Raw genomic sequence first — 13,453 nt, forward strand, 5'->3', positions numbered from 1 at the left:
GTCCCTGTTCAGAGCTGCTGTCCTTGCCCCACCTGATGTCCCTCCCAGCAGATGGTGGAGCATGGATTCGGGAGCCTGGATGTGGAACACCGAGCCCCACTCCAACCCTGGGGTGGGTCCAACTCAATGCTCTCTCCACAAATTTAGTCCATTTAAAAGCTCTCCTGGATACCAGCACTGCTGACCTGGAACTAAAATCTTGTTTCTCAAAGATGTTTGCAAGAGCTGAGTCACTTCTCCCACCAGGCTGGGCTTCACACAGCCTGTCCTGGGAAACCTCTCCAAGACTGCCAGTGTGGTGCTTGCTGGGATAATCACTGGCACCACCAGCACCGCTGACCTTCTGCCTGGAACTAAAATCTTGTTTCTCAAAGATGTTTGCAAGAGCTGAGCCCCTTCTCCCACCAGGCTGGGCCTCACAAAGCCCATCCTAGGAAACCTCTCCAAGGCTGTGCCCAGACTGCCAGTGTGGTGCTTGCTGGGATAATCACTGGCACAATGTGAGAGCAGGGAGGAGAGCACTTTCCATGGGAGGATCATGTGGGATAGTACCTGCTCCAGTGATATCACTTACTGGAGAGGGCTTGAGCTGGATCAGCAGCAGTTTTCATTTTGGATTTGCAACCTGTAAAGTAAACTGGACCTGGTTTGTGTTGGATTTAGAGCCGATGGAGAGAATCTCCCTCAGGCACTCAAAAACAGAAAGAGCAAAAGGAAAAGAACTCCGGATCAAAAGGATGAAAGGAAATCAGCAATCCACATCCATCTCCTTGGCCTGGGAGGTGATCCCGGGGATTGGTGGCTCTCTGCTCGGTGCCCTCTGAAGGATGCGCTGTCCTGGAGCCAGTGCTGACATTCCAGGGCTGCAGAGCTCTCCTGCCCAGCCCAGCTCATCTGTCACCCGGGACGTGTTTACGAGGCGCTGACAGCCCGCTCTGGGAGGTGACTGATACTGATTGGAATTGTTATGCAAATATACTTTGCTACTTTCTTGCCTATAGATTCTCTCCCGGTTGTGAAAGTGGTCCTTTTCTCCAGGGATTTTTTTCCCTTTTTTTTTTTTTTTTTTTTTTTTTTTAATAAGTCCAGGTGAGCTGGACTCTGTGGCCTCAAACATCCTCAAATAGAGCAAATAATGTGACAAACCCTGAGGATGAATCTTTATCAGTTCCAGGCAACAGAAATGTCTCTTTTACTTTCTGTGTTCTCACCTCACATATTCCTTTGCAAGGATCTGTCACCCTCTGTTGACAGAGACAATTTTCAAAGGTATCAGAGCAACTTAAAGGCTTCGAGTGCCACCTTTAAAGTCGAATCTGGGTTTACCACAAACACGGGTTTGTTACAAAGTGCAACACCACCAACAAAGCATTGATTGAAGTCCAAATAAATCCCTAAGGATTCATCCTTAGGCTGAGCTGGGAGAAAGGCACTGTAAAAAAAACTGGGAACATCTCATGCCAAGAGATTAGGGGTCTGGACTGCCCTTGTAACTCATGAAAAACACCTGAATAACACCAAAATGTTGTGTTCTGGTGTCCTCAACAGCCACCTGACTGCACAATGACATTAAAAATAGTTTTTTATATTTGGGAGATATTCCTGCACTACTTTACCACTTCTACCTACCCACAGCTGCTTTGGAGCCAAGAGAAGACCTTTGGTCTGGAATGAAGAGCTTTGCTCATATTCAGGAGGAACCTTTTAATTTAAGCCCAACTTTTGAGTTGGATGGAAACCCAAACATTACAGATTAGGTTTAATAGATTGGCACTGAGACCAAATCAGAGAATCCCAGAATGGTTTGGGTTGGAAGAGACCTCAAAGCCCATCCAGTTCCCCCCCCTGCCATGAGCAGGTACACCTTGCACTATCCCAGGCTGCTCCAAGCCCTGTCCAGCCTGGTCTTGGACACTTCCAGGGATTCAGGGGCATCCACAGCTGCTCTGGGCACCCTGTGCCAGGGCCTCAGCACCCTCACAGGGATGGATTCCATTCAGCTACAGCCAAGGAGAAACTGAAGCAAGCACTGGAGCAGTTGGACTACAAGGGGCATCTCCAGCTGGTGACACCCAAACATGTTGGTCCCTGGAAGGCCCCACAGCAACTTTTGGCAACTCTGGAAGGCACTGCTTGGAAGATGATTGTTCTTAAACATCCTTAACCTCTGGTAACACCACTGGCAGCAGGTGGGCTTTGGCTTGAAGGTGTATGGAGGCCACTGGTGTCCATGAACATGGAAGCACCTCACTCTCCATAACTCTCCTCACCCAGTCTGAAACCCCAGAGTGCCAATTCCCTGTCACAACTCCAGGCTTCAGGCAGGGTGGCTGGAAATCTGGGAAAGTCCCTGCGTGTGCTGGTTCACTGGAATGTGCTGTGCAGGGAGGTGGTGGATTCCCCTTCCCTGGAAGTGTCCAAGGAACACCTGGACATGGCACTCAGAGCTCTGGGTGATCTGACACAAGCTGGACTCATTGATCTTGGAGGGCTTTTCCAACCTCAATGATCCCAGGATTTTGTGATGTCTCCTACTTTCCCTGCTGTCTCAAGTGCTCTCTTCAGCCCCATCAATGATCCCAGGATTCTGTGATGTCTCCTACTTTCCCTGCTGTCTCAAGTGCTCTCTTCAGCCCCCAGTGACCTTCACTGAGCTGCACAAACACAGCCATGCCTTGAGCTGTCTGCAAACTCAACAGCAAAAAATATTTGGGGTGCCTGAGAAGGGCATCCACAAGATCTACCAGGATCAGTCCTGTGCCTACAATTCCCATTGATCCACTCCTGCCTCTCCTCTTTAATCAGGCACCTTGTAAGGGTGGGAAGGGACATTTACTGCCACACTCCTTCTCCTCCCAAACAATCAATGGTTATTAAGTGCATCTTTGGGCTGGGGAGGTGAGGAGAGAGACAGCAAGAATTCACATTGCTCATCAACCCGGAGAGACTTCATTTTCTATTAGAGCTGATAAACAAGCTGGGAAAATAAATCAGTTACCTGCTGCTACCTGACAGGCATCACCAAGGAGCTCCTCGGAATGTGACACAGTGGGGCTGGGTTCCCAGTTCTGCTGGGTGAGGCAGCAGCACTGACAGCTTCCCAAAGGGCTTTTTGTCTTCCTTTTTGTGGAATGAAGCACTGGGAGGCTGGTCTGCTATGGAAGCATCCAGAAAAGGCATCCCAAGGCTGAGAGGAGAATAACAAAAAAGAAAGGAGGGGAGCGGAGGAATCAGGAAACATCTGGGACAACAAAGGCCCATGGAGTGATTGAAGCCAGTCAAGGAAGACAGCACAGGCAGATCCTCCCTCACCTCGGAGCGGGTGGGAAGAGATTTAAATGTGGGCATTGTGTCCTGATGCTACAGTGAGTCCAATCAGGAGACAATAACAAGCTCCAGGACTTTCAGGCTGTCACAAGACAGATCAAGGTGCCAGGTTCCTGGGAACACATTTCTCCTGTTTCCCTATCCGAGCTCCAACAGAAAAAGTGCTGTAAGACAACCTGGCTTCAGCTCCATGCCACCCATCCGTGGGAGCATGGAACAAATAGGAGCCTCTTCTTAATGGGAAATTGCAAATGCTCCATTACCCACCCCGTTATTCACATATTTCTCCTGCCTTTTGACTCCAGGCAAGCCCGCAGCTCCGAAAGGAAATTTTCAGAAATATCAACAATGTCCCTTAATACTGCAATAATAAATCATCCCTTGTAAAAGGGGAACTTCAGTCTGACCAAAAAATGGGGTTTAGGAAAACTACTGAATCATTCATGCCTTCTGTGCCAGTGAAAGAGAGCAGAGCTACATTAGGATAATGAAAATTCCAAAGAATTTGCAGGATTTGGTGGAATAAGGAGATGCTACAAATCAGTGTTGGCAAAACATGCAGGAATAACCAGGCCTTGGCCAGAACATGGAGTGAATGCATGGTAGGAAACACCTCTGCATCTCCAAACTCTGCCATAACAAGGCAGGAGAAATGGAAAACTGACTCTGGGAATGCTGAGTGAGGAAAAATAAAGGAATCAGCAGCAAGGAGAGCTCCAAAATCCAGTTCCTGGCCTGTCCTCAGACATGGAGCAGCCTGTGACCAGCAAATCCCAGAATCCTAGAATGCTTTGGGTGGGGAAAAGCTCATCCAGTTCAACCCTCTTCCATTTGCAGGGACACCTTCCACTAGGCCAAGTCATTCCAAGCCCCATCCAACCCGGCCTTGGACATTTCCAGGGATCCAGGGGCAGCCACAGCTTCTCTGGGCACCCTGTGCCAGGGCATCCTCACCCTCACAGCCAAGAATCTCTTCCCAGTATCCAATCTAAACCTGTTATTTGCCAGTGTGAAGTCACTGCCCCTTGTCCTATCCAAATTCCATTTTTTCCCCTCCCAACACTGTACACATGGGTTAATTCCCAAGTGCTGGGTTTGCAATCCAGATATCAGTGGAGTGAAAAAAAGACACTAAACATGGTTAGAAAATTCCTCATCTGTCCTGGTTTCGGGTGCTGTAATGAAGATGCAGGACCTTTCAGCTCAATTCAATCAGCCCCATTCACCAGGCACCTTATGATCCATTAGTTCAGTCCCTCCAAATTTGATTGCAGCGTGTTTTGATTCCAATCAATTGTTTTCAGCTCTTCTCCATTGATTTCCATGGACTCACATTATTCTGCTGAGACTTCAGTTAAACTTGGGGGTTTGGACCACGACAGGAGCACCTCATGGCAGGTGGCTGGGCTGGGCCAGCTCTGCCCGGAACAGGGCCAGCACCACCCTGCTCCCAGCAGACCAAGGCAAGGTGACAATTCCAGATCCGAGATGTTTCCAAACCATGTTCCCTGTCCCATGGCTTCAGGAAAAGCTCAGAACTGCAGCAGGATCAGAGGAAACCTCATCCATAAAACGTTGGGGAACAAGAGGAAATTTTTACAATGAGAACAGTCAGCCATTGGAATAATCTCCCCAGGGAAGTGGTGGAGTCCCTAACTTTGGACACTTTTAAGATTTAGCTGGACAAGGAGCTGGGTCATCTTATCTAGACCGTACTTTTGCTAAGAGAGGTTGGACCAGATGATGTTAGAGGGCCCTTCCAACACATTATTCCATGATTCCATCAACTGTGACCTAACCAGGTGTGACAGAAGGAAGAGACGCACACAGAGGAGTCTTCAGGTTCTTTTTGAGAGTCACAAACTGTGGGATGAAGAACCAGAACTAAACCAGAACTTTACTCAATCCCAAGCTACTGGTCTAAAAGCTCTAAGGAAAAAAAAGCTCTGAATTGGGGACAGCTATTGGAGAAAGCTCTACAAAAGAGGGAATTTGTCTCCTGGAACGCTGGTCTGTGCCTCCAGCTTGTGAGAACTCCTGGCTGGACAAGTGGCTGATGGAATCCAGACAGGAAAGGACCTGCTGTCCCCAGGGAGAGCTCTTAGAGGAAGCCACTTCACTCCTCTCCTGCTGACACTTTCTCCAGTTTAATTGACAGGGAATATTTCCTTGTGCACCCTCCCGAGCTGGCCCAGCTCATGCAGAACTGACACCCATCCAAGCAGGACGAGGCAGGACACTCTCCCTGAGCTTTGTCACAAAATCAGGGCAGTGAAACAAACCCACAGACGATCTTTCCAACTCGGTGGAAAGGTTGCTGTCAAAACCCCAGCACTGTGTTTTCCCAGGAAGCAAGTCTGAAATGCAGGCAGTGGCCTGGAGAGATTTTGATGGAAATCCCAGGTGGAAGCAACAGAAAAATCAGCTGCCACTTTCCTCTGGAATGACAAAAAGTTGACAACGGCGACATTTGAAACTCTGGTGACTTTTCTGAAGCTCAAGAAGAGCAGAGCAGAGGAAAATCCCTGAGCAATGGTACAGAGGCCGTGGGATGTCACTGTGCACTGCCCTGCAGGGAAAGGGATGTCCAGTTTACAGCCCAGTCACCACACTGGGCCATCCCCAGTCCCACCAAAATGCCTCAGGTTTCACAGCCACCTTGGGAAGCAGGCACTGCAGAACATGATGTGTTCTCCTCATGGCCACCTGAGCTCCTGAGAGATGATTCCCTGTGTGTGGCTGGGGGGGAAGGAAGTCTGAGAGAGGAGGAAAACCTTCCCGGCAGTGCTGCTGCTTAATGGAGTGCGAATGAATTGGACAGCACTCCTGCTAATGTGTCAGGATTATGCTTAGCAGTGGGAATGACCTTGTTGAAGCTAAAAAATGAACACATTCACAGCTCCACGAGCAGGAGCTGCTGGGTGCTCCATGCAAATCCTCAGCGCTGCTGTTCTGATGCTGATTCCGGAGGGGTGGGTGGAATTCTCCTCTGCTCCTGTCCCAAAGCTGTGGAAGAATGGAGCCTTTTGTGGAGGGATTGAGGGCATTTAGGGAACTGCTTTTCCTTTTGCACTGTGCTCTAAGGTAGAAAGGCTGAGAAGGCCTGGAAAAGAGAGGGGGGGTGACCTTAGACCCCCTTCCAGTGCCCTAAAGTGCTCCAAGAGAGCTGGAGAGGGACTTTGGAGAAGGGATGGAGGGACAGGACAAGGGGGAATGGCTTCCCACTGCCAGAGGGAAGGGTTAGGTGAGAGACTGGAAAGAGATTCCTCCTTGTGAGGGAGGTGAGGCCCTGGCACAGGGTGCCCAGAGAAGCTGTGTCTGTCCCTGGAAGTGTCCAAGGCCAGGTTGGACAAGGGCTTGGAGCAATCTGGGCTAGTGGAAGGCCCATGGAAGTGGATGAGTTTCAAGGTCCCCTCTAGCCCAAACCATTCTGGGATCCTCTGGCTTTGTAAGAAAGCATCAAGCATAACAATATGGAGTTCCAGGGTTGCATGTGCACTAAATTAAGCCTAGGAACTAATGGGAATGGGCCTGACTCCTAAACAACTCACTGGCTTCATCTCCAGGTGTGCTCATCAATCTCCAATGTGCTGAACAAAAACTGCAGTGAAGCAGCTATGAACGGAGCTGAAAAATAAAATAAATCCATGTGGTTCCTGGGAATCCTCCACGTACAGGAGGTCATGGCCTGTGCAGTCCCCTGACAGCACAGACACAGCTCAAATTAGACATTTATTTAGTGTGCATTTACAACATGTGATTAACCTCATGTATTTAGATTTTTTCATGTTGGCTTTTGAAAAGAGTCCCTTAGGAAGAAGAAAAGCAAAAGGGATAAAACTGCTGAAATTCATGTTTTACTCTTAGTTTTTGAGCAAAACCTTTCACTCAACTCTGCCCGTTTTTAAATTCTTTCAAGCAAAGGGTTTATTTCAAGACACTGTCCTGAATGGTCTGTGTACTGGCTTTGGGAAGTATAAGGATGGAAGAAAGCTTGGAAAAGGTGGGAAAAGGAGAGGATCAGCCTATAAACCATTATTGTGGGAGAGGGTAAAAAGGAAGGTGAATCCCAAAGCTGAGCCAGGACATGTTGTCTTGCTCAGACTCAAACTCTATGTGTGTCCAACTATTCTACCAGCTGTTAAAAACCTTCCCTTGTCCATGCTGAAAATCCCAGAGTCCCAGAATCACTGAGGTTGGAAAAGATGTCCAAGATGATGAAGTCCAACCTGTGACTGATCCTGACCTTGTCACCAGCCCAGAGCACTGAGTGCCATGTCCAGCTTTCCTTCTCCAGGGATGGAGACTTCACCACCTCCCAGTGCCTGACCACCCTTTCCATGAAGAAATTCCTCCTGATGTCCAACCTCACCCTCCCCTTGAAGCTGTTCCCTCCTGTCCTATGCAGGTGGAAGAAGGTGCCCCTGGCATCACTTGTGCTGCCATGATGCAAGAGGCAAGATAAGCCCCCAAATTACCACTCCCAGCAGGAATTGCCATTCCCAGCAGGTGTTCCTGCAAGGCCTGTGTCCTGCAGGAAGAAAGCACCTTTCTGTCTAAATCAGGGACAGGGTTTAAGGCACAGGAGGGCACTAAAATTAGGAAGAGTGGGAGAATTGAAGGTTTTTTCTCCTTCTCTTTTCCTCCCTGATCTCAGGAAGAAATTATTTAAAAATTGGTATTATTTATTATTATAAATTATTGATAGAAATTTATCAGCAGGAAGGGCAGCCGGTGCTGGCTGGAATAAAATCCTCTCACCAGGAACAGGAGGCTGCTGCCTCTGTGCCCCATACCCAGCGGAGCTCCCGCTTCCTCTGCTGCCGTGCATCCAAATGCCCAGACTTTCCAGGGAACGGCGCAGCTTAAGCAGGATTGATTTATGCCCCCTCCAGTGTTCTCTGGATGCTCAGAATGCATTTGTATCCCTGGCCCCTAACAAGTGCTGCTCGGAGCTGTGTTATGTCAGAAGGACTTCCCAATGCCCTGGCACATTCTCGCTTTTGTGCGGCGCGTGGCCGATAACAGATTTGTCAGCGGAATTGCCTCGCTATCAAAACAATAAAATCCAGCTGGCAAGGTGACATTTTGGGGGAATTCAGTTCCCTCTTTGTGGGTTCCTCTCACTTTGTTTTACCTGTGATATCTTCTCCTCTCTGCCTCTCATTGGAGGGTCAGTGCAGTGGGGAAGGAAGTTGGTGTTAAAAGGAAAAACTCGATTTGGAGCAGATTTGGAGCTGCTCAGGAAGATTCCTGACAAGGGGACAGAGGATGAGTCATTTCTGAAGGTGTAGTGCAAACATGAATCCCTTAAACAACATGTTGGACTCCTGCTCTTCCTCTTGCTCAGGAAGCACTTGGATTGTGGATATATTCTCTGAATTTCCAGAGACTTTTCGTTGAGACTCTCCACTCCTTTGCTCACAACAACATAACACAACACTTGCAATTAATTATGGATGCACCCGAGTCCAGACATGAGCTCATGCTGTTGGCTTGGCAAAGCAACTTAATTAATAAATAACGATGATGATGATGAATAAAGATGGGAATAAACAAAGAGGGCTCTATATGAGGGATGAAGCATGAAGTATTCATGCACCAGGCTGTCAACAGACTCGTTCTGCTGAGCCTACCTCACTTGACAGCACTTCAGCACTTTCCAACCACCCCCAAGCTCCCAGTGGTTCTAGGATTATATCTGGATCCAGACAGGAATTCGTCAGCTATGACACCAGAAAAGAGTTTGACTCAGGGTCCTTGGATCAACAGTCCATAAAAACTGGGCAACTGGGCCAACTCCTGCCATAAGTGGCACTGAAACAAAGACAGGAGGTGGAGTCACCAACTGCCACGTTCCCCCAGACACGTTCACAGAGGCACAGAACCAGCAAGGTTGGAAAAGACCTCCAAGATCTTCCAGTCCAACCTTTAATGCAAAGTTCTGTCTCTAAGGAAACTTCTTCAGAATATTTTTTGTTGGAAAAGCCCTCCAAGATTCCTGAGTCCAACTGCTCCCCAGCACTGCCAAGGCCACCGCTGACCCACGTGCCCAAATGCCACATCCACATGGCTTTTAAAGCCCTCCAGGAATGGGGACCTCACCACTGCCCTGGACAGCTGTGACAGAGCTGGACAGCCCTTTTGGAGAAGAAATCTTCCCAATATCCAACCTGACCTCCCCTGGCAGAACTTGAGGCTGTTCCCTCTCATCCTGTCCCATTCCCTGGGAGCAGAGCCTGACCACCCCCAGCTGTCCCCTCCTGTCAGGGAGCTGTGCAGAGCCAGCAGATTCCCCCCAAGCCTCCTTTTCTCCAGGCTGATCCCACACAGCTCCCTCAGCCTCTCCTGGTGCTCCAGCCCCTTCCCCAGCTCTGTTCCCTTCTCTGGACACACTCCAGTCCTTACATATCTTTCTCAGAGTGAGGAGAAATGCCAAAGGGTTTTGTTTGTACATTTGGGCCCCACATCCAGGCTGTGCCCTCCACTCTTTTGAGGGATCAACAGCCACCTGGGACAGCACATTTCCAACACTGACACATTCCAGGTTTGGAGGAAGCTGTATCTGAAAGGCTCCTGACCCACTCCAAGGATATTCCAACCACTCTGTCCTGTCAAACCATACTCACACTCCTGGTTCTCTGTTCCCATTGAGCGCTGCTTGGGAACAGGATGCTATTCCTCCTCACCATTCCCAGGACAGATGGGAAGAGTGAGCAGGACTCACACCATGGGTGACACAGAGCAGGGAATGGCAGAAGTTCTGCCAGGCTCAGGGCACTTAGGCTCTGAGTGTCCTGAAGGGATTTATTTTAGGTCACACCACATTAACCACCAGTAAAGAAGAATCAGAGGCTCCTGCTGCTCATTCCTCTCTGGCCTCCAGACTCCAGCTCCTTGTTATATTTGTCCTAACGGAAATATCGACCTGAATGGGAATGATTGATGAGGGAAAACACTGAGCTTAACTGAGCTTTTCTTCCCTTCAAAACAGGACTTGCAGCAGGAACTCCAGTTCAGAGGCGTCTCTTAGAAGGACAGAACCTCACTGCATTTTGCCCACTCATGAAGATAATCTGAGAGGGACAAGGTGTTTCCCCTTCAAAGATGAGGCAACACTCACTGCGTCCTTCATGGAGACTTTTGGGTTTACTTCAGCTGCAAATTCAGTGTCTGGGGATGCAAGTCTCAGCTTGCAAAACCAATGGCATAAGAACAACCAGGCTAAATGCTGAAAATCACAGGAAAAAGCCCACCAGGAGAGAAGCTTGCAGCTGGAAATGACTGCAGTTCCCTCCTTTTTAATGTTTTTCACCATCACCACAGTTGTCAGTCATTGTTAGGCATTAAATTGCATAAAATACAAGCCCTTGGAAACAAACATCAGTGCTTATCAGCCTATGTCAAAAGTCAATTTTTTCTTTACAGCAATTTTGCCTGGAAATTACTTCTGTGGAGCTGCTCACTGCAGCTCAGCCCTGGGCTCCAGAGGCACAGGGACAGGAGCCACCCTCTTCTCCCCTCTCCCCAGATCCTGCAGGTTGGCTTTATTATCATGGAATGGGTTGGGTTGGGAGGGACCTAAAAGTTCATCCCATTCCATCCCCTGCCCCTTCCCCTGGACCAGGTTTTTCCAAGTCCTGTCCAAGCTGGTCTTCACTTAAAAAGAAAAATCTCCTGTCAGGTTTGACTTTTACATTAAAATGCTTAGGACAGGTCATATGTGAGGTCTAAATTACTAAATTACCACCTACAGTCACAGGCATAGGGAATTGAAAGATCTTAGGGGATTTATACTGTTAATAAACCCCTCTGAGTGTGTGCCTGACAAACAGCTTGTGAATTAACCTAATAAACAACCACTGGTCATTGATAAATTGCATCTGGGTTGAAATTGAAGGAGTGGAGATGGGCTGAGCTGCCTCCTGCCTAGGGAATTACGATGGATATTATTCCTTTATGATATCAGCACCCACTGTCTGGGACACATGAGCTGTGGGTCACTTGCAAAGTGCTGGGTTTCCACCATCTCTGTGTGGTCCAGTTTACATCAGCTCCTCACAGAGACCAGGAGCTGCAAAATCCAGACAAAACTTTTCCTGTCAGCTTTGACAGAGATGGAGGTGAAACAGTTCCAGAATGAAAAAAAAGGTGGTAATGTTGAAATATGGCATCGTTATGTGGAGCTGACTTTTATTCAAGCTCCAGAAAATGCTGCCTTAAATGCAGTGAGGTTGGAAAGGTCCAGGTGAGCAGGTTCATGTTAATAGAACCATGGAAATGTTTGTGTGGGAAGGGACCTTAAATTCCATCCAGTTCCCCCCCCTGCCATGAGCAGCAACAATTTGCACCATCCCAGGCTGCTCCATGCCCTATCCAACCTTCCCTTGGACACTTCCAGGATGCTGAGAGCTGCATCCAGGTATTTAAAATGCTGAATGGGAGTTGAGGAGGGGAGTTCTCCATGTTTGCAGCTGCTCCAGGTGTGGCAGAGCACCTTCTTTCCCTGCCCATCCAACAGCCCCACTCTGGTAGTGGAGGGCAAAGGAAACCTTTGGATAACAATTTCAGACAGGAGGCAATGTGTGAGGACACACATTATTAGTCCCACTCCAGAAACCTGAAGTCACTTAGCCACTGTCCCAAAGCTTAACCTTGACCTTATGACCACTGGCTCCAGCTGCAAACCGTAAATGAGATATTTTGGAAGCAGCCTGTAACCCTTTCTTCCTCACTGTACAGACATGGAGCACTAGACCCTTCAAAAATTAAACACTCTTGATTAATATAATAGAACATGCAGTATAAACTTGGTTTTTTGGCTACTGCTGCCTTCCCACCCTCAATGCCAAACCCCCAAATAGCCTTCTGTCCTTCCCACAGAAGGTGGAGTAATGTCCTCTACTAGCCAACAACCTCCTGCAACTTCAGGGTCTCATATTTTGGCAGAACTATAACCAAATTGTAACATTTTCAAGGTGAAAACCTCAGAGAGCAAGCAGGGCTGTTGGCCCTTTGTGGTTGTTGAATACATCCCAAAAGCCCACAACACCACCCCAAAACCCCCCTCACAGCAGAACTTTTTGGCCTAAGGATTTAGGATGATCCACAGGTGTATTTGACCTGGCCTTGGCTCCTTGATCTGACTCTGTCTTTCCATGTGACCCTGGGGAAACCACTTAGTGTCTGATAATTAGAGACTCTTAAACTGGTTATTAGAGATTCTTAAAGTCATAAAAGTGTTATGAGATGGCCAAGGTGGGGTGGAGGTGGAAGAGTCTCCAGAAGTATGTAAACCAGATTGATTTGAAAATCAATGTGATGCTTTCAAAAAATGAAATGCCTTTGATCCTCTGGCAGCCTCACCACATCTCCTGCATCCCTGTCTGTAACAGCAGGAGCCAAGGAGCAAGCAGGAGACTTCATTCCTCTCAGAATTTTCATTAAATTAATAAAGTAGTCCCTGAACTGAAGGAGAATGCATTGTCCCCACAGTGACCCCTCAGCAGGAGGGAAGAAGGGGTTGCACAGGCCCAAGGCACACTTGCAGAAGCACCTCTGCATCTTGTCCCCCACCATGGGGACCAGCAGAGCCCACCCCTCAGGTTGTGCCATCTGCTCTGCCAAAATCATAACTCACTGCCAATAACCTTAATTAAAAATATTAATGCTGGAAAAGTGTGCCTGGAAAGTCTGCAGCTCCATTCTGCTTTCCCTCCAGTTGCTGGGTAATTGCAATAATTCCTGTGTCTCGGGGAGGATCACTCCCCAGGGCCTGCCTTCCCGTGCCTCCAAGTGCAAAATGCTTTATTATTTTCCAGGCTGGCTCTGCCACCAAGGTGGTACCACTTCATTAGGAACAGGGAGAATGGATATCAGGCAGAAGCCATTGTGTGCTGGGAACAGGGCCATGCACAGGAGCTGCTGCTGAGCTGCTCATCCAGGAGCTTCCCACGTGCTGGGAGGGAAGGGAGCAGAGGATACACATCCCCCTTCCTGGCAAAGGCCTGCCCTGGCAGCAGGAGATGGAGCAGGGCATTTCCCAGCAGCAGGCTCCCCCTCCTCCTCCAGGATCAGCTGGAGCTGCAAGGAACATGCAAAGGAGTAAAGAGGAGAAAATCAGACT

Source organism: Passer montanus, unplaced genomic scaffold (genome assembly GCF_014805655.1).
Source record: "Passer montanus isolate IOZ18808 unplaced genomic scaffold, ASM1480565v1 scaffold115, whole genome shotgun sequence".
NCBI lineage: Eukaryota > Metazoa > Chordata > Aves > Passeriformes > Passeridae > Passer > Passer montanus.